Source organism: Lampetra fluviatilis, chromosome 41 (assembly GCF_964198595.1).
Source record: "Lampetra fluviatilis chromosome 41, kcLamFluv1.1, whole genome shotgun sequence".
NCBI classification, from domain to species: domain Eukaryota; kingdom Metazoa; phylum Chordata; class Hyperoartia; order Petromyzontiformes; family Petromyzontidae; genus Lampetra; species Lampetra fluviatilis.
The window spans coordinates 7,675,649-7,698,130 of record NC_136315.1 but is presented as its reverse complement, the minus strand read 5'-3'; the positions used below and the strand labels follow the sequence as shown (position 1 = coordinate 7,698,130).

The 22,482-nt window shown below is 45.6% G+C and overlaps 1 protein-coding gene across 3 annotated transcripts in view; it reads right to left on the bottom strand.

Annotated features, from left to right (window-relative positions):
• LOC144946510 (PDZ and LIM domain protein 3-like) overlaps positions 1-11,848 on the bottom strand; it is a 134,681-nt gene extending 122,833 nt beyond the window's left edge. Inside the window, exons 1-2 of one of the 3 annotated variants that reach the window (XM_078875465.1) lie at positions 11,828-11,848; positions 11,356-11,400 (exon numbers count right to left, since the gene is read on the bottom strand). The gene's annotated coding sequence lies outside the window, so the exon portion shown is untranslated. Of the gene's footprint in view, positions 1-11,355; positions 11,625-11,778 lie in introns of those variants that run through there. The other 2 variants (XM_078875462.1, XM_078875463.1) reach the window with 2 other exon arrangements.
• Between the last annotated feature and the right edge of the window lie 10,634 nt (positions 11,849-22,482).

Here is a 22,482-nt window from a genome sequence, read left to right as displayed (position 1 = left end):
GGCTACTGTGGTAAGCATGTTAACCCACTTTTGTAGTGAGCCTACCCCATCATACTCCAGTAAGAAATCCATGAAGATATATTTGTTTTAAAGCCAGTGCATGATTTATACAGGGTGTCCGACAAAGAATATACCACGAAGAAAGTTGCACAGCTGTATTGTTATTTGACCGTACTGATGTAAATTTGATGCGAATATATGTATTGGACTTATCAGTTATAGTTTGTTGTGAATGTTGAATGGTAATTTAATTCTATTTCGGGAGAAACCACATTTCCTGATGTAACGTACAAGTCCGCCCGTCCGCCCGACAAAGCCATTAGATTTATTTCTGAGGTTTAAAAGAAAAGAAAAGTCTGTAACTAGCAAACCAAGGAACCTTGAATAATCTAAACATCGCATTGTTCATGCTGTCATCATCCATCCCTACAGCTGTGTTGCAAAATGTTTTCTCATTGTTTGAACGCCGAATCAGATTGATTATAGTGAATAATGGATGATCTATAGAAGTGTATTAATAATTCGAAAATATATAATCAATACCATAAAACATTTAAATAAACTAAAATGTATAAGTCTATTACATGTGTTCATGTTAAATTCACGTCAGTATCTCGAATAACAATAAAAACCAGTCAAAATTCTTTTTGCTATATTAAATTTCGGACACCCTGTATTTCAGTAGTGAACGCGGTATTTATAGCAGTGACATAGCGCGATTCAGACTGGAACAAACATGACCGTCTACCAATGCCTCCCTAACCCAGACAGGGCTTTGTACGCAATGTTCTGCAGGATGTCAGTGAGCGTGGGGCGTTGTGACGTGGTCGTGGCCGCGCATCGCTTTTTTGGCAGAGGAGCGGTTCGAGAGGATGGGCGTGAAAAATGTTCCCCACCCCCGCCCTTTTTTAAATCCTTTATATTAAGTTCGCTTGCTTGCTTGCTTGCGTGCTTGCGTGCTTGCTTGCTTACGACCGTGCAAATCTTTCGGTCGTTTTTTAACCCACTTCCCGTGATCCAATCGAGCTGACATTTTGCACACAGACTCGTTGTGCGTGACAATTAATTTTCGTGAAAACATTTTTTCCAAAATTTTACACTGTTTAGGGAAATTTGTTTTAATATTTATTTACCAATTGCTTAATGCTGGCAGACAATCATCTGACCCATATGTGGCAGCCATCTCAAGCCAGAGGACGAGAGGACTCTAGCCGCCACGCATATAAAGGATTTAGAGTGAAAAACTTTGTTTTTACGGGTTAAAATTTTTCTCGCCAAATGCGCAGACAAACGCGCACACGTACCCACGAAGAATCAAATGTGAAATCATTTGTTTAGTCACCTAACCCCACCGGCATCGTGGCGGCACGAGAAGAGTGAGCCGAAGGGAGGCGCGCCTGCGATTAAGTAGAAACAATTCGTCGTCTTGAGCATGGCAAGCTGCCTGCCTCCCCACTGCACGTGGCAATACAGAGGCAAATGCAACGTGTGGCCCCTCTGTAGGCGTGCGTTGTTTCACGAGGGTCTAAGATTAGGGCATCACAGCCACTACGACGGGTGGAGGCAGTGCCGGATTAAGCTAGCACGGGGCCTCGAGCATATGTTATCAAGGGGCCCTAAATAAAACGTAAATATGAAAAACACACACTTTTTACTTACAAGGTAAAGTAATTGTATGTTTTCATTTTCTCTACAGCCAGATAAGACGACAAATCGCTAACCTTAAACACCCAGTCGTTCATAAAAGTTGAAGGCGGTATAGTACTATAGTAATCGAGCAAGTGCAGAACCACTGAACCGGAATTGAAGAGCTTGAAAGCGTTTAACGCGGGGCCCTTGAAAGTGCGTGGCCCGTAGCCTTGATAGCTACTTGTGCTACAAAGATCATCCGGCACTGGTGGGTGGGGGGGGGGGCAATGTGGCCAACAACAGACCAAAGCCACCTTTGTACCATCAAGTCCTGCTATTCACGTATCACACGAGGCACTCGTTTGAAGCCGAGTGGATCGAGGATACACCTTAAACAGGTTAAGATTCCGCGTACGACTGATGTCAGCCATGCCTGGGAAATGCATGCAGGTCACCCGAGTTTGTTGCACCTGTGCACAAACCGCTGTGCCACTATTCCTCGCAAGGGAAAACACCGACACACACGCGCGCGCGCGTGCGTGCCCATGCAACCGTAAAATAAGGCTCACAAATGCACTCACAACAACCCAGGCACACACAAAGACAAGGGCGCCCCTCTCGTGTGCTGGCATGGCACACGAGGGCGTGGTTGGCCAGGAACTAATTTCAGGCTGAGTAGACATACGAGAGGCCCACGACCTGTTTTGGGTATTCGTCACCGACGCCGGCTGCGACACGGATTCGAACTCAGGTCGCCGGCTTCGTAACGTCGCAACCGCTCCCCCAACAAGCACGCACGGTTACACACCCACCACAAAGACAAAGATCCCCTGTATAGCCTTAACAGACTGTAGGGGCAAGTGCTGTTAGCGAGCACCTATGAAGGCCGGAACGGTACACGAGGGGGTGGGTGGCCAGCACCACGCCCGACCGCCTTTGTCTCCCTAGTGGCGATGTTTACACACCGCACCAGGTACTCATTTGAGGCTGAGTCGACCTAGGGGAGGCCCGGGACCGGTTCAGATAATCGTCACTGGTGTTGGCCGTGAGCAGGAATCGAACTCGTGTCGCCGGGTTCATAGCGCAGCGCGCTAACCGCTACACTACCGCTCCCCACACCCACCACACACACAGACACACGCACCCACAAGCCACCAACACCTAAACACACACCCACATTCAGGCCGCTGTTGTCATGCCAGTGTGCACTCGTTTGTCCTTGTAAGGCAACGGTGCAGTCACTACCACCATCACCGCAGTCCCTGCACCCACTCTGATAAAGCTCAGGCTTGGGAGGGAAGCTCGCGCTCTGATGATGCCTCCCCCCTCCTTCCCCGTCCAATATGGAATTTGTATATCTCTGGCTGTGCGCGTTGGGCCTTAAAGCTAATTTATGAGCGCTTTGCATTCAAGCGCCAACGTGGACAATGAACAGCAGGCGAGCCAGATAGTCCGCTGGTCGCCTGCGAAATCCCCGTGAAACTCTTCGTGTGTTCGTGTGGAAAGAGAAAGCCAATTGACAAGCATCCACACGTGCAATATGTGCGTACACTCACAGGTACGATGACATCTGCCCAGGAGAGTGTAATGCACACTTGCACCTGCATCGTCATCAATTAAAAAACACCACCTCTTCGTATCCCATACCAAAAGGTTTGTTGGGGGCAAGTGCTGTAAGCGAGGTCGCACCTACGACGGCGATGTTCACACACCACGCCAGGTACTCGTTTGAGGCTGAGTCGACCTAGGGGGGAGGACCAGGACCCGGTTCGGATAATCGTAACCGGTGTTGGCCATGGGCGTGAATCGAACTCGGGCCGCCGGGGTTTGTAACGCAGCGCGCTAACCGTTGCACCACCGCTCCCCACGACCAAAGGCTTGGTTACACAAGGTTCCATTAAAATGAGACACGGCTGAACAACGCAACTAACATTTGTAACAATACAGTGGTGTGTATACACTGTTAGGATGTAAATGGCCCAAGTGTTTTGAGTGTGTGTACGTTATATAGTGCAGCATTGTGCGGACGCAGGCATTCCGTTATTACATATATAGCACATGTTTACCCAGGAAAGCCCGACTGAGTCACAAGGATTTTTAAGGAGGGTCGATGCCGAAAGGTTTGCAGTAGGGAGGCGATGCTGCTGCTGCTGCTGTGTGTATTCCCAATTGAGTCATTTGCAGGTAATTTTTCAACATTGTGATGTTTGGCCAATGTCAATTACGTACATTGTACGGTTTTTTGTTTGTTTCACCTTATGGGAGGTACCCCAAGCAGAGCAGAGGGAGAAATACAAACTCGCGAAGTGAAATACAATCTCGTACAAATACAAACAAACTCGTACAGAGAACTACTAACTCGTGCACAGAAATACAAACTCGTACAGAGAAGCACGTCAGAGTCGGGAATCTAACCCAGGCGCCCTGCCACCAAATGCAATGCCCTCTATCTACGCAGATGCACATAAACAGTGATAGATAATGTGTGTGTGTATATACTGTGGGGGAGCGGTGGCGCAGCGGTTAGCGGGCTGCGCTACGAACCCAGCAACCCGAGTTCGATTTCCTCACCCTTATGTCGACTCAGCCTCAAATGAGTACCCGGTGCGGTGTGTAGTAAACACCGCCACTGGGGAGACAAAGGCGGCCGGGCGTGGTGTTGGCCACCCACCCCCTTAGTTGCTAGCTAACGGCACTTGCTCCAACAGCCTGTTAAAGGCTACATGGGGGACTTTCTCTGTATATATACTGTGTATTTTTGACCAAATCTGAGTGTGGATCTGCCTGTAGACTAGCCGCAAGAGCCGGCGATGGTGGTGGAGTGATGCTGGCAGGAGAAGGGGGAGGGGGTAGAGGCAGGGCAAGGAAGGTTCACCGCGTTGCTAATCAGCTCACAAAGGTGTCTGGATAGTTTCTCTCGAACAGAGGAACACTCCATTGCTGTCCACACTGCTCCAGCAGTGTTTCCAAGTTAAAGATAATGGCCATCAGCTGGCAGTTCGGTATTCTTCCGTTAGTTATTGACCTGAAATCTGCGCGTGTCAGATGATGCCATGGTGTAATGGTTAGTGGCACACACACTGCCAGTTCGATCACCTGATGTGGCAGTCAAAGCCAACACACACCTCGTGGTATAAATGGGCACTGTATGTCATGGTAGGTGGACCTGCAGATTGCATGTGGTGGAGTAAAGTGTGGCTTCTCCCACCTCCAAATTGTCTGGCCAGCGTGGAAGGGCGAATTGTCCGATGATGCTGGATGTAATTACCAGCGAAACGTCGGACTCAAAAACTGTAAATGTTGTGGATTCACTATTCAACACATCGGTGGGCTAAAGTAGTGAACTATTTGTCTTTTGTCAACGTGACACTTTTTTGCTGATTGGCCGTGTCGGGTGATGGAGGGTTACGACACATTTATAAATAACGCGATCTAACCCAAAAACGTTTATGAGTGGAAGGGTAGATTGAAATAACCCTCTAGATGGGCTTTCTATACACTAAACTATAAACTAAACTAATTTTTTTATATTACCAGGTAAGGCCCACTGAGCTATATAGCTCTTTTTCAGAAGCGACCTGGCAATCACAAATGATAGCTCAACGAAGTGGCTTATCGTCACGTGTAAATGTATCACAGCCAAATACTCTTAAGGCGTATTTCTAAATGTGGAGGAAAAAACCGGAGGACCCGGAGAAAAATCCACGCTACCACGGGGAAAACATGCCAACTGCAAATACACAGGCATAAGGGTCTGTATCGAACCCACGGCCTCCTGTTTACCAGGCGAGGTAGTTAACATCTCGCCATCGTGGCGCCCCTTGTAGGGTATTTGGGAGGCCCTTCCACCAGCAGTCACGTGAGCAGGCAATTGCAGGGCTGTACTACGGCTGGGGTTAGAGGTTTGTAATGATCAATGTTTAGGAAAAAATGCATTCATAATCTGGAAGTCGTAGATCACTACGTGTGTGATAGATCACCAATGCCGGCTGTTTTTTTTTTGCTGAAGACTCAAAGGAAGAAGGCACAATGGGATTTTTTTTCACGTCGCATTTGTTTATTTTGCCTTTGCGAATATTTGTGCGAGAAATTTGATTTCATAAGAGGCACAGCCTTGACGAATGTTTTCTTTGGTCACCTTTTTCGCACAGCAGCCCTTTCCTTGCACACCCACCACCCTTCCTGCTCTGTAAACTTTTGCTGCCAAACTTCAGCTTCAGACGAATGGGATTTCGCTTAAATAATTATCGGAGCAGTGCAATTCTGCATATTCCACTGTGGTTTTTTTTTTCGTTTTAGTTTTGCTCCCCAGTTTCTATAACGTACACACTGCATAATAGAGTTTTTTTGGGGTTAGACTCATAAGTACAATTTGTAATTGTTGTGGGTTTTACTCTCTAACACACTGGTTTGCCAAACTAGCAACGAATTGCCATGTTTTATTTACGTGACAAACCTTACGTGATCTAACCCCCAAAAAACCCTACTACGTATTAAACGTAAGCACTACAGTTTGTGTCTGTGTGGCTGCACGGCACACTAGCCGCTCGCTAACAGCACTTGATCCAACGGTCTGTTGAGGCTATATGGAGGATCTTTGTCTTTGGCTACGTCACACAACGCAGAGCGTGTGTTGCTCAAAAACATCCGACAATCACTTTACACGCCCCGATGTCAATCCACTTCTGGATGGAGGCTCCACAATGCCGTTGGGATTTGCTTGACCATACTTCACCACCAGGGGCGGTTTCTTCATTAAGGCGATTGGCCGACGCACCACCAATGTCATTCAACCATAGAGTCACGCTAGCCGTCACTGTGCCTCTGGATATAGTCCAATCAGCGTCATGTCACGTTCTGTGGAGTACCGCCTCTTTTTGGGCGATTTCACTCCGGCTGAGAATCGCCCAGAGTGTTCCCATAGACTTACATTCAAAGATGTTTTTTTTCGAACGGGGGGCGCTGCAATGCATTCTCTATGGCTTCCGGGAGGGCTCGCACTAACGTGCTTACGTCATCATACGTAAGCACGTTTCAGTCAACAATTTTATTTGTCGCCACCTAGTGGAATCTTTAATAAAAGAAACTTGAGTGGATTGTATTAATAGTGAGTATAGAAACAAACAAGATGTATTGTAAGAGTCACTTTATTTTTCATTAATATTAAAGAAGTGAAGTTGCCTTTACATGCTTAAGCTGTTAATTTATCCTTTGCATGGGTGGACCTTATCCTTATCAATCATCCAGACATTTGCCCCCCCTGAGAGATTTTGCAGGAGCCGCCACTGTTCACCACACTGGTCAGTGTGGGTCTGTGAATGGAGGGGGTCAAGAAGGGTTTCGGATATCATTCCGACTGGTGTTAGCCATATATAGCGCCCTAGAAAGGGCGCTATATATGGCTCTATGAATTCTAAACGGAGTAGAATGTGCAGGGAATCAAACTCGTCAATGTTTTCATAGCCCAGCGTGCTAACGAATGTGCCATTGCTCCATCCGCGACGCACGTGTTATTTCCAGCGTAACGTCGCACACGCATACGCCAATTCCAGTGGCTATTGACAAACAAAAACATAAATAGTGAGAGTTGGTATATGCAGGGGTAGCGATGCACGTAACACACATTACCCCCTTTCTTAGTTGTTCTCACTCTCTCTCTCTCAAACACATGCATACACACAGATGCACACATTTCATTCCCTTGAAAGGAGGCAGCAACTTAAAAGGGCCGTAGTTGGGGGGGGGGGTAGCCGTGTCCCCAAAAGCCCCCTATGGCAATGGAAACGTCACGGGCGAGGAATAAAAATAAACCTATTCAGCGCAATTCGCTTAAAGGAGGGGGGAGAGAGAGAAAGCCCCAAAAAAGGGCCTTCTTTTGTGGCCACTCCAAAAAGTAAAAAAAATGTGCAAGCAACTTCTTTGTTACGCTCGACTCCCATTCACATCCCCGAGTCAGCGGTGGGAATTCCACATTCCTATGGGCAGGAGCGAGTTTCTCCACAGGGCAACTACCGTGTGACTTCCCTGCAAAGTCACGCTCATTTCAATCGACCTCAGATTGATGATGATGATGATGGGCCCGGTCGATTCCCACCCCGTCCAAAAAAGGCCACCATCTGTGCCTGCTATCATCATCCGTTGTTTGCTGTGATTGAGTACAACTTGAAATTCATCGAGACCCTGAGACGTGGAATTGGAAACACAGGGCCCGGGGCTAGCTCGTCATTACAGTAATTATTACTAAAATATTCTAATTACTATCATTATTACAATAAGTAGTTTACCAGGTAAAGGCTCGCTGAGCTATACAGCTCTTTTTCAGAACCAACCTGGCCACAAATGATGGCACAACAGAGTAGCTAATGATGTGGAAATGTTTATAGCAGCCAAATACTCTAAAACGAATGTTTCTAAATGTGGAGGGGGGGGGGAAACCGGAGGACCCAGAGAAAAATCCACGCGACCACGGGGAGAGAGACATGCAAACGCCATATATACACAGACGCGCCACGCTGCAGCGCACAGTATCAGGCACGGAGGCGCCTGGGTTCATGAGCCCTCCTCCCCTCGCTCCCCCAACACCTGAGTGCACTTAAGACTGCTGGGCTGAGCTCAACATGCCAGGCAGCAACAGAAACTTACACACTCAGCTGCCAAACAATACGACATGTAGAGCACAGTACATTGCACGCAACAGCACTTGGATCCAGCAGAGCATTGAAAGCCACACCTATGCCTGGCACCTATCATTACCAAAAAACTAGCTGTTCGTTCCCTCCCCTCAAGTAAACACAAACATCTGAAGCCGAGTACTGTGTGTGTGTTCTTTTTATCACGGTTGTTGCTGAGTACAAGCTCGGAGGCCCCATGATGCCGAGCGGGACAGCAACAAGCAGCACGATAAAAACATATATATATACTCTAGATAATAGCTAAATGCGTTTCTTGAATTGAGCAAGGTTGCATAGACCTTGGGAAAAGAGATTAAGGGACCGTGGGATGAAACACCGTACGGTAACTCCAGGCAGTGTGGTGAGTGGATGAGTGAGTTGGTGTGACCTGCAGTGTGGTGAGTGGGTGAGTGAGTTGGTGTGACCTGCAGTGTAGTGAGTGGATGAGTGAGTTGGTGTGACCTGCAGTGTAGTGAGTGAATGAGTTGGTGTGACCTGCAGTGTGGTGAGTGAGTTGGTGTGACCTGCAGTGTGCTGAGTGAGTTGGTGTGACCTGCAGTGTGGTGAGTGAGTGAGTGAGTTGGTGTGACCTGCAGTGTGGTGAGTGAGTTGGTGTGACCTGCAGTGTGGTGAGTGAGTGAGTGAGTTGGTGTGACCTGCAGTGTGGTGAGTGGGTGAGTGAGTTGGTGTGACCTGCAGTGTGGTGAGTGAGTGAGTTGGTGTGACCTGCAGTGTGGTGAGTGAGTGAGTGAGTTGGTGTGACCTGCAGTGTGGTGAGTGAGTTGGTGTGACCTGCAGTGTGGTGAGTGGATGAGTGAGTTGTTGTGACCTGCAGTGTGGTGAGTGGATGAGTGAGTTGGTGTGACCTGCAGTGTGGTGAGTGGATGACAGTCCGTCAGGTGGACAAGAGTCCTTGAAATGGGTAGACGAATAATTGAGCGAAGTTCAAGGACAGAGTAAACATGGTAATAGCAATGGAAGAGCGATAAGGAGACGACTGTCCACCGGTGAGCGAGTGCTGTTATGCACGTTGCTGGAATGCAATGTGTGATGCCAGTTCGCTCTGCGTGTTATGGAAATGTGCGCGGGTTAACAGCCTCACCAGGGCACGTGGTGGTCGCTATGCAATTAAAACACCCAGAGTGACATTGTCCGTAACTATACTGTAGTCTCTAATCTTGAGCAGCTGACGACAAAGGGCTGTCACTGTAAGGTGCTTTATGTAAACAGCCATAACAAGTATGAAAAATAAGAATAGGTTTTACCTTGTGTAGCAATTAAACATGTATTGAGATATTCAAACACATGTATTAAGATGTGTTTAAACATTTAAACACCTGCGTTATTTCCACAAAAGGTAAAACTATTCTTATTTTTCATACTTTGATACTGACAAAAAGGTTCCTTGATTTAGCCATAACAAGCCTCGCTTTTCAGTACTACAACTCCCTTTTATATCACATCACTTTATTATTACTTCTATTATCTTTATTATTTTTTTATTTTTCTACCTACGTGACTTTACCGAAGAAACCTAAGAGTATGAATCCTTGCAGTCACGAAAGCTTCAAATCTAGAATAAATAGTAAGTAAAAGCAATTTAAGCCATTTTTTTCGATCCGCTGCTGGATGAATGCCTCTCCACTCGGTATCGGGTGCTTGACCACACTTCACCATCTTCTTGGTTCTTTCAGTAAAGTCACGTAGAAGGGAAATAATAAAATAATACAAATAAAACATAATAAAATAATTCTCACGACGTTTCGGCCACACTCATGTCAGTGGCGCACAGGACTGGATTCACACACAGCAAACCACAGCCACGAATCGAACTCATGTCGCTCGGGTTCAAAGCACATTGCAACTCACCAGAGTACATCAGCTCGATCCCCTGTTCATTGCCAACCCACTCGGCAGCGTTACTTCCACAGCACGCACAGCACTATTCCTGGACACACCGTGCAATCTAAAGAACAGCCCTGTACAGCCGAGCTGTATACGGGGATCCAACTTGCAGCAGCCACTCAGGGTGTGTGGGGCAAGTGAAACTGGAGAATGTCTTTTTCTCTCACCACAATTCTTTCTTCCCCCCCCCACCACCACCACCTCCACTCTCTCTCTCCCCCAGCCGTGAAGCGGATGCACCGACGCTCACTCAGTTGGCAGGTGCAATAAAAAAAAATGCCACGTGCTGTATTCTACACCACAGTACGGTGGATTGTACTCAACACACAGCGAGTATATACCAAACAGACGAACTAGATTGCAATGTGATCATGTATACGGATGCTGCTGCTGCTGTGGTCTTGGCGAACTGGATTTGCAATTCGGTTCGATCTCTCGGCTTGGCAGGTCCAACAAATGGGAACGTTTCTTAAATCCCCGTCTCCACCACTCCACCTCTATCCATCCAGGTTCATAAATGGGTAACTCCACATTTAGTAGATCAGTAGGATGATTGGTGGGGGGGGGGGGGTTAAAGTGTGCGTACTCACACCTCTTCCAAGACGACTGGCCGATGTGGAAGAGTAGGCCAAAAACCCTCCTGAAGGGCTCTCTAAGAGCTCTCTCGAGTGGAGACCCTTCCGCCAGCAGTACTGTGAGCGAGCAATTGCAGCGCTGCACCTTTATCGTTGATACTAAGATCACTGTAAAGTTAAAAGTGACGGCGCAGTACAGTATTGCACTTTAAAATCCATTAATGTACTGTCTTGCAGTCTTTGGCATTGCATTTGTTTAAAGTTAAATTACAGTCAAAAGTCTGGATGTGTCATCATTATCTCAACCATTGCCACTTTTATGAATAACTAATCACTTCTTATAGGGTCATTCAAGTAATTGGATGCTATTTTTACCACGACTCGGATTCACTCTGAGTTCATCCAAACACCTGTGCTGCCTTGTGTTATTGCAAATGACAATAGCATATTACTGTGAGTGATTCTGCAGTGCAGTCTGAGCAAACCCGCCGTGAAAGGAGAGTGAAAACATCGTATTGCTGCCTTTAAAACGTCGTGTTATATTCACAAGAATAATAAGTGTCACGTGGACTCACCTTAAATGACACGCTGACCTTCAGTCTCGGGCTTGTTTGACAATCCTGAAAAAAAATAAAAACACATAAACGACTCTCGTAAAATTCAGAAAATGAACTCCAGAGTAATACAATCCCTCTCTCTCTCTCTGCGTTGACTTGATCTTCTCTCTGGCTGGTGAACAAGATAAATGAATTGGTGCCAGTGGTGAATGCGACCACAGAGAGGAGAGAACGGTCTGAACCCACGCTAGACAGCGTCTGAATGAAGTCACAAATTCAGACCTGTGACTCCCCTGTTACTCAGAAGCACACAAGAGTGAGTCAATTGCGTTTGAGAGCAGATTGGGAGATGGGGGGGGGCACTTTAGCTGAGATGGGTGGGAGGAGAGATGTTAATGGATGACGTTCAGGCCACATGGCGCTGAGCAACTGTGAGCGCACCTGTGACACCGCACCCCAAGCCACCCGCCCTCGTTCTGTCTCTCCTTACCCTCCTCGCTCTGCTTTTATTTCTTCCGGGCAGCATCAGCCCCATCGCCCGCGGCTTTTTTTTTAAAAAGGGGGGAAGGGCATGAGCTTTTCATTTATTATATACTCGCACCACGCCCATCTTTAACTCTTGCCTGGTCATTTCTTTTATAAAACGATGCCCTCTCTCTTTTCTTTCCACGAGTGGCTGGGAAATGGTGTGTTGCCATCTGGTGGCCATCAACATGACCATATTTGCCATCCCAACGGAAAGGAAGCCTCCAGTTCCGTAAGGCTAACAAAATACACACGATATTGTGTTAAATCACACGCTGTACCACTAACAGTTACACCTCGCTGCTGGGGGAAGGGGGGTTGCTCTGACACTGATTCAAAAGTGTCTTTTTGAATCAGAATCAAGATCTTTATTTATCCTGGAGAAATCCGATGAGCTATGAAGCTCTTTTTCACAAATTTCCAGCCAGACGCCAGCGGTGAACGGAAAGCCTCAATTTCACACGCTTAAACTATAAAGCCGGGACCCTGTTGAGATGCCTGGGTTGTGGTGAATCCTGCTCATGTCTTTAACATGCACGTCTTTAACCCGCAAGTAAAGGCAAATTCCATTGCGGCAAAGCTTGTGGTGCACTCGATGGGGCCGCTTGACAAACACCGCAAGCAGGGGAGTGAAGCACCTCTGATTAGCACGGTAGCCAACTGTGCTAATCGAAAGGTGCCACGACCCAAGGCCCACCTCTCTTGGTGTGACACTTGACCGCACGCTCAAATTTAATGTACACCTAAAAAAAGTCTAGTGGCAAACCCAAGACAAGGGTGAGCCTAATTGAAAAATGTATCCGGTATGAGCTGTTGGGCAGATGCCTCAATGTCTTCCAACATCGACCCTTGCCTTGGCGTACAAAGAGAACTGCGCCACAGTGTGGGCAATATCCCACCACTGTCCACTCATGAATACCCAATGGGACATCGTGATGCGGACTATCACATAAACTTAAACTATATACCATTGCATTGGCTGCCTGTGCTGTCAAATATTGCCCCACCAGTTATTCACTATCATGCTGCAACAATCAGTTTTCACTTTCAGTTTTCAGTTCCATTTATTACTTATCAATCAGTGAACTGTACCGAGAAGAAGTTGACCCAAACCCGTTGCCAATCAACGGCGATCTGAACAACATCCCTGGGACCATGGCTGAGATCCTGACCTCGGCCATTATAATAAAAATACGTGGCACAAACTCGACGTAACGCAAATTTCGGAATCGAAAAGTCGCGGACCAAATGTTCTTCATTGCAAGGCCCACGGGCCACTAGCGGCCCCTGGTGGCCTTTAGTGAGGCCCATGACGAGTGACCACCCAACAATATACGAATGTGAAACACCCCATCATCATCGTGCTGTCAAACCCAAAAGGTTTTTTTTTTATGTGTGGTGGCCCTCACACTGGTGATGTCTTATCGGCGAAAGTAGTCCTGCCCCCCCCCCCCCCCTCTGAAAATTAGTGTAAAACGTTGGCGTGGACCAATTCGTGTGCTTCACTTGACGTGCCCAACAAAAACCTGATCAGTGACCCCAGAACTTGGACATTGCGTGGCTTCCACAACGCACAGCTCATCGGCAAGTCCACCACCTTAATTTTGGAGCTTTCGTGACTGCAGGAATTACTCTTTGGTTATTTCGGTAAAGTCACGTATAAAGATAAAATAATAAATACGTGACTTTACCGAAAGAACCAAAGAGTAAGTCCACCACCGCCATGCTGCCATGGACCATAACACCCTTCGCGCTGCCACAGATATTCATTTGAAGGCGTCGTTCCTCAAATGCAACATCCCTCGGGCAAAGCAAGCGAATGGCTCACTCACTTAGAACCGAATCTCTCATAATTGGTCAAACGAAATCACATGATAATGCGAGATAAACACATGACAGCCATACAGCACAGCCCCAAACCCCTTTGCAATACAGTAACACCCCGAGTAACATCTACCCCCCCCTCCCCCCTCACGTCGTCACTTCATTATTAACACCACGTCCCGATATGCGTCGCCTCAACCCCTCACACGAACGTCGCTGACAGCATCGTCCATCCTCAACGTTCGCCTCCACCTACCCCCGTAAGTTGCTTTAATTTACGTCGTTTCAATATTCCTCTCACGGAAACCGGGGTATGACTGTACACACATCTAGTGGCATGGCATCAGTGATGTAGCAGCATAGCGCTGTCTGCTGGCGGGGAAGAGGATCTGCGGCTTACAGCAGTCCTGACAGCAGCAGGCCACGTGACACACCAGAGGGGGATCTCGGGGAAAGGTCACAGAGGGGGCACACCAGGAACCCGCTGGTAGGTTCTAGAAAGGGGGCGTGGCCGGGGGCGGAGCCAGGCCACGTGAGAGTATAAGAGGGGCCCCTGTAGGGGACCTCGGGGCTGTCGTGTGGAGTGGGACCCCCGTCGTGCTGCTGGAGTCTTCGTCACTGTCCTTGTCGTCGTTCTTCACCATTCTTCTTGTCGTCGTCTTCATCCTTCTTGTCGTCGTATTCACCATCTCGGGGCGCCACCAGTCAGACAGCCTACCAACTCTCCTGGCTGAGTAACGTCGCTGATCACAGACGGACTTTTTATGAAAGTGTTGAGCCCGATGGTGCTGGTTAATAAAGAAAGTGCCTCTAACTCGTATTCGTCTCCGAGTTAATCGCTACACACGTAACAAATTACATCCTTTGATTGTAGTCTAAAAGTATGTATACTGATGCTGCTTGAATAGTTTTTAATACACTGTTTATGTTAAATAAAAATTTGGTCATAATGTTCAACATTACAATATACCTAAAGGGGAAAGTTTTTAATCTGTGCACACTGTCTCTGCCGTGCCATTTGGATTGGAAACAAGCAGCCTGACAAAATAATGGAACAGAAGGTGTAAACTACACAAAAAAGCATGTGGAGTGCATGATGGGAACGACACTGAAAGATGGGAAGAGGGACACGGATATATGCACGTTAATGTCACGTAACGTTCTGTTAAATAATTCCACTACCCTGTACAGCCACAGAGATTCACATTTCACGTGCACAAGCGTGTAACACGCCAATTATTATTTCAACTCACCGTAAAGTTGAATGCGGTCATTATAATTGGCCAAAAACATTGGCTGCCAAATTTGTATGCGTTGACACCAATACTCTGAAGGAAAGAACCAAGTGAAATGATTTGTGCCTGACATCACTGGAAAGCATGATGGTCGATGGAAAAGACAGGTGACTGAGTGGCAGCCTTGGAAGGGATCATGCCCAAGAGGATGACCGCCGCGGAAATGAAGCGGTAAGATTAGCTCACGCGTGGGAGTGAGATGGACTGTGGCATCTTAAGAATGTAGGGGATGTGGACAATGTGGTGAAGTCGTCATCCAGCATTGGATAGAACATGGCTCGTGAACTTTTCATTATTTTTTTACGAAAATGGGTTGTTGAGATGAAGGAAACGAGCGATATGATGGAATAAAAAACAGAATCAGCCGCAGCAGATAGGAAAAGTTATTGAGATACTATTTGTTTATGGAGCAGTATATTTCTACAACGAAACTCCTCTTGTCCGCTATAGTTTCTCCTACAAATTATCCACGTTCATCCCCAAACATTCCTGTCGATAACATTGGTGAATAATTGAGGGCAATTGCATCCTGCGAAAGCATCCCCCATTTCAGCGCAGCAAAGAGGAGTTTAATCCGTGTTGGTTATTGTAACTCTACTGAAATCTAGTACCTGCGTGCAGCCATGCAACAGCAATAACTATTGTAAAAGCACAATATTGAGATTATTGTGTCTTTGCAATCAGGTTGACGACAGCACTATGGGCTGCCAAGCTGCGGGGAGCCAACTGCTATAACGCTGAGCGGCAATTTATAAATGAACTCTTACGGCACAAGTGGACGCACCTGCCCCCCCCGCCCCCACTGCATATTTAACTGTTAAAACAATTCCCAATGGGTATTCATTGACCGGGAAGTATGGCCAACGCTGTTTATATTTAGCACGTTAACATTTGGGCGGTTCGGCAGTGGCCCAGACCACCTCTGAAGTTAACTGCCGGCCCTTATTAGGAATAAACTTTCACGTCGAAATCTAAATTTTAAAAAACAGACTCTTGGTTCATTGGAGCCGGTTAATTACGGGGATTTGTTGTTTGTGTTTTAAACCCAAAGGCCAAAGCTGCATGTGCATATCATTTGCTGTTTTTTCCTGGATTTTTCTGTTGCGCATAATCACTTTAAGATGTTCTTTGTTCATGTTTTTGTTTGTTGCGGTTGCACCCGAGTCAAGAGCCGCATGGCTCACAGGGCTATACCGAATAAATGAAAACTGAAAAAATTGAGCAGCTGCACAAAAAAACATTTCGGGGCGAGGCAGACGGGGGTGGGGGTAAACTCCCTGGACTCTTTGCCACGGCTGCACACTCGATCATCGATTATCCCGGTTGCGTCCAACATTATCCGGCAGTTCCGGGCCGATCCGGCGAAACCGGCAAAATCGCTACCAAAAGCTGTGACCCAGTCCAGCGATCGGCATCACAATGTGCGTGACACATAAAACTAAGTGGCAATGCTTGTCTTCTTGGTTCTTTCGGTAAAGTCACGTAGAAGGGAAATAATAAAATAATAAAAATAAAACAATGATTATTTTATTATTTCCCTTCTACGTGACTTTACCGAAAGAACTAAGAAGATGAATCCCTGCAGTCACGAAAGCTTTAAATCGAAAAATTGGCTATGCCTGATTTCAGCGTCAAATATTACAAAACCGTACATTATACACGACACGCAACGGCTTAAACAATGCTGCATGTATATACATTGTTTTTCGTGACTGATCACTACAGGTGATAAGAACAGCAGGTGTACAGTGCGACCCGGCAACAAGTATAACCCGTAAAAACAAAGTTTTTCACTATAACTCCTTTATATGCGTGGCGGCTAGAGTCCCCTCGTCCTCTGGCTTGAGATGGCTGCCACCTATGGGTCAGATGATTGCATGGCAGCATTAAGCAATTGGTAATTAAATATAATATTTTTGTCCTAAAAAGTGTAAAATTTTGGAAAAAGATTTTCACGAACATTAATTGTCACGCACAACGAGTCTGTGTGGAAAATGTCAGCTCGATTAGATCACGGAAAGTGGGTTAAAAAACGACCGAAAGATTTGCACGGTCCTAAGCAAGCAAGCAAGTGAACTTAATATAAAGGATTTTAAAAAGCGCGTGCATTTCGGCGTCCGCATCGTCAAAGACAAGTTGTGTAGGGGTGTCAGGGGAAGGATTCCCACCAATGGGAGGGGGAATGGGACGGTGACAGGAGAAGGGGGAGGAGCAGGTGAGGAGATATAAGGGAGAGAACGGGGGGAAGAAGAGGTCGTTGGCTGGAACGAGATTGGGACGGCTGGGGACAGGTGTGGATGGGAGGAAAGGAATAAAAGACGAACCTTCTTGCAACCGTGTGTCGGCTCTCCTTTACAGTTGTGTTGAAACAAAAGCGGAGTACATCACCCCACGCAGTCTTCGAGATTAGCGTGGTAAGTATGGTACAGTAAATACGGTCACTTTTTGCGGTAGGGTATTACATTTTTTGTCTGTATGTTTATCGATGCCAGTGTCACATAGTAAACACATTTAAGGGGCCGTCCATAAATGACGTCACGCGATATTGGACGATTTTTTACCCCCCCCCCCCGTCGTCGTCACACGGCGTCACAAAAAGTCAGACCCCCCCTCAAATATGACGTCACAAAGCTCTGCCCCCCCCCCCCACCAAAAAAAATAAAACATGCTTCAAATCACTTTAAACTATTGTCATTGTAGTGCATATTTAATGTAGCGCTGCACTCTGATGTTGTAGGAGAAAACATGTATTAAAGAGTCTATTTAATTAAGTAGAACGTGTCTATATATTTAAAGTTGCGCATTTTGATGTGACGTCCCATTTCTCAACACCCCCTACCCCCTCGTCACACATCGTCACAAATGTCTGACCCCCCCCCCCCCCACTCTAGGTGCGTGACGTAATTTATGGACGGCCCCTAAAACACACAAAAATCAAATACACAACACCTAAAAACGTAATGTTATGTAAGAATGTGGGCAAATAAGCCATTTTAAAAAATGATGTCAGTGATTTTCCGGCGTTTCTGAAAATCCGGCGGCTTCCCCTTCCTCCCGAAGCAGCCGGATAATTATCGATGACCGACCGTGATTTCTAAAATAACGAGGCTTCGTTTGGCCTAAAACACAATAAAAGGCTCGTGATGGGTAAAGGCTTCCTCTTTCATAGCATCTTAATAATAATACTTGCCAACAAAAAATGGTCCCCGTAGGTGAGCCTATTTTATTTTTTTAGAAATGTATAAAATATTAAATGTCCACGTACAAATGCCACTATAGTAGACAAAAGGGGGTACTAAATCAAATAAAAACATGTCCTCCTGTGAGACACACTTGATTATGTTTGTCAATGAGTTATTTCGTCAGTTTCACACTTAGTAGGCTTTCGCGACCAATATTATCCATAATAGAGGGGGTTTTTCGTTAGATCGCGTAAATATAAACGTGTCGTTAAACCCGCGACCGCCCGACCGTCAATTAGTAATGTTTTTAATGTAAACTCTGCCTGTCCGCCTGATGATACGAGTTCTAATTACTGGCGAAACGTCGTACTCAAATTGTAAATGTAGGTTTACTCTCCAGCACACCAGCGTGCTGAACTAGAAACGAATTGGCAAGTTCTGTTTACGTGGCTCTGTCGGGTGGTGGCGGGTTAAACGACACATTTATATTTTTACACGATCTAATTTTTAAAAAATCCTCGATTATGGGTTATTTTGTGATGACCAATCAGGTTGTTACCATGAAATTCCCGAAGCAATCATACAGAATAATAAATAAAACATAATAAAATACGATTCTCACGACGTTTCGGCCACAATGCAAGCAGCCGTTCTCAGGTGAAGAACAGGTCTGTCGGAAAGACAGCGTCTGAATGTTGTCTTTCCGACAGACCTGTTCTTCACCTGAGGACGGCTGCTTGCGGTATGGCCGAAACGTCGTGAGAATCGTATTTTATTATGTTTAATTTTTATTATTTTATTATTTCCCTTCTACGTGACTTTACCGAAAGAACCAAGAAGATGAATCCCTGCAGTCACGAAAGCTTTAAATCGAAAAATAGAATCAGAATGTTTACTTATACTGGAGGAATCCAATGAGCTATCATTTACACGGAGGTCTTCCCCATTACTCTGGGTTGTGGGTGTTGTTTGATTATACTCAACTGGGCTCAACAGTATGGGTCAGTAAGGGTCAGCCCAGAATCAGTCTCTATATATATACTCACCACTCATGTTAACCATAGCCAGAAATAGAACGCAGGTCATCAGATTCAGAGTGCGTTCATCACTGTGCCACTTATGCAATGTGAATCCGTTTCGCTTCCGGAACGCCTTAATGATTCTCAAAACGATTCCTCAGGAGGGTCCTGCATTTGGATGTTTGGCCAATTCCACTGACGAGTGGCATGTGGGAGGAAATCGGAGTACCTGGAGCGACTGTACACATCAGCAGGGGCATAAAACGCAAAGCTGCACACGTATTGATTCAGGAATCATTACGGCCTGTAATTTCCATACCTGTAAAAGGCAATGGGTTTTTTTCAGGTCGGATGATTTCAAAACACAATGTTCTAACCGTACACGTTCGACGCTGTTGGCATCTTGACCTCACTGAAATATCTGTCCCTTCACCAAAACGGCAGTGACCAGCGAAACTCGTGGAGAAGCATTTGACACCAGGGGGTGCCAGGTGACAATCTGGGGGCGGTGAGAGGCAGCAAGCCGAGAAGATTCGTCCTCTGGTGCCTCTAGCGCCCTCGCCTGGCCCACCGCTGTAGTATTTGTTGAGGATTCTGCAAGGATTCATACTCTTAGGTTTTTTTCGGTAAAGTCACGTAGGTAAAAAATAAATTAAAAATTACTAAAAGTAATAATAGAAATAAAATAAAATAATAAATCACGACGTTTCGGAGGCAACACAAGTCTCCGTCATCAGGTGGGACCGTCACAGCTAGATTTGCTGTATCAAGTGAGGTAGAGATTCCACTCCCCCCTTAACTTGTATTTAAGAACTTGTATCTTGGAATCTCTGCCTCGCTTGATACAGCAAATCTAGCTGTGACGGTCCCACCTGATGACGGAGACTTGTGTTGCCTCCAAAACGTCGTGATTTATTATTTTATTTTATTTCTATTATTACTTTTAGTAATTTTTAATTACATTTTTTACCTACGTGACTTTACCGAAAAAAAACCTAAGAGTATTTGTTGCGGATGTTGAGTCGAATTGTGCCTCCGCTCAAATGAGCTCGCGCGGAGCGACAGTCTTCATGAGCCGGAGGGTGGCAACACATTCTTGTGACATGGACCGGTTTATCTGTGCGGTGGCCGCTGTTGAAACCCAGCAAAGTGATGATCATTTAAATAGACCCCCCGAAAAAATGATGATACCGAGGGAAGTCCGACTAAGTGACAAGGCACTTGTTTACGTACTTCAGAATAATCATTAGCGTCGTTGTGGAGAATATAAATAACAAAATAAATCAACGCTGCTGAAATTATGCAGTTACAAAAAGGCCGTGCGGATGATGGATTGTTGCAGGAATTATTTTACGAATGTTTTGCCAATTCCATGAATATTTGGCACGTGGGAGGAAACTTAAGTAACTACAAGAACCACAATAGAATCCCCACTTACCAGGGGATAACACTCAAAGCCCCTCACAGATGGAGGAAATAATCCTTTGCTGTACCCCCGTCTACTGGCCAACTCGCAGCCTATAACATGACATTCCTATTCAGTCTCCCATTTAAAAAATATATATATACAGTATGAAGCTTTCGTGACTGCAGGGATTCATATTCTTGGTAAAAAATAAAATAAGAATAAAATTTATTTTATTTTTTTCCCTTCTACGTGACTTTACCGAAAAAAACAAGAATATATATACAGTATGCTTAAAAAAATATTTAACACTTATATGGGACTTTCCTTTTTAATGGACAAAAGAACGGATACTATACTGTAACATGCTAACAAATGTAATGTTAATAGCTTCAAAACGTCAAAGGGTCTCCACTTGTTCGCCATCATTGTCAGCACGTGCCTGGAATCTTCTCCAGGTGGTCGCCAGAGTCGAGAGGCACATTTCTCGCGGTATTGTTGCAAATTCTCAGAAGTGTTAACATTTCCTGAAGCACCCTGTATACTAATCATGCTCAATCCTGCTTAGCGTTCGTGGTCAAAAGTGATTTTATTTGGTCAGAGTTATGGAAATAATAATCCTATCATGTATTTTCAGTAGTTTACAATAAAGATTTAAAATAAATATTTGTTTTAATATGCACCCGTGATTTTTAATGTGAGGTATAAAGTGAACCCCTACCCCTCCCCCCCCCAAATATAGAAGTCAAACTCGGCCGATGTAGAAACCAGTGGTTCTCAACCTGGGGTGCGTACATCCCGTAGGGGTGGCAGATTTTTTTAGAAGGTAAATCAGCCATAAATTAAGGACGGGCACGTAAGTCCAACTACTTTGTATTCTTGGTTCTTTCGGTAAAGTCACGTAGAAGGGAAATAATAAAATAATAAACATTAAACTATCAAATTCAGCAGGTGTGATAACCACAGCAAGAAAATTTGAAAAAAAGTGGCGGTGGTTTTCACACCTGATGATGATTGCTTGTGTTGCAATCGAAACGTCGTGAGAATTTTTTTTTTATTTCCCTTCAACGTGACTTTACCGAAAGAACCAAGAATATGAATCTCTGCTGTCACGAAAAGCTTTAAATAAAAAAATACAACTACTTTGGTTCATGAAACCGATGTATGTATTAACGTTATACATGTTTTACAATTGAGAATCGAAGGGGTGAAAAGGCTACAGTAAAAGTTAAGAACTACTGATGTAAGTGGTCAGTACACTTGATCAGCATAATTGCGCGAATGTACACGATTAACTTTCAAGGTTGTCTTCTGAAACGAGCAGTGCAGATCTACAAGTACACACCCAGTAAGTAATGCACACGCAGGACACTGCTTTATAGCTGTGCAATATTCCTTAACATCGACACCTGTACCCGTTCTCTGCGATGTTATGAATAATAATAATGCAATGATAATTTGTTTTTTACCCTTTTATCTGGCAACAAAACTGACACCTTTTTTTACAAGGAGTCATGTTTGCATAGACCACAATACCTGCAGTCGGAATGCAAACAAAAAACATAACTCTGATAATGTATGCACTGTCCTTGAAGTTGATTGGTCCACACCCGAAACAGCTTTCCTTAGAGCCTAGTCTCACATGCTGTTGGACCAGATGACGCCAAAAGGCGCACAACTCAAAGACAATGCACCATCAGAGTATGAGAGCTCGGGGTAAGCAGTTGCCGAAAGTGGCATCGATCCTCGCTCTTCCCAGCAGAGGTAACAGGGGAGGCTCATATTGCAACCACCGCGGGTTCAGTGCCATGTCGTCATACCTTCGACCGCCACGTGACGTTTCATTGATGTCGCATGGCACCGGCGGGACACTTAGTTTTATAATGTGGAACCCG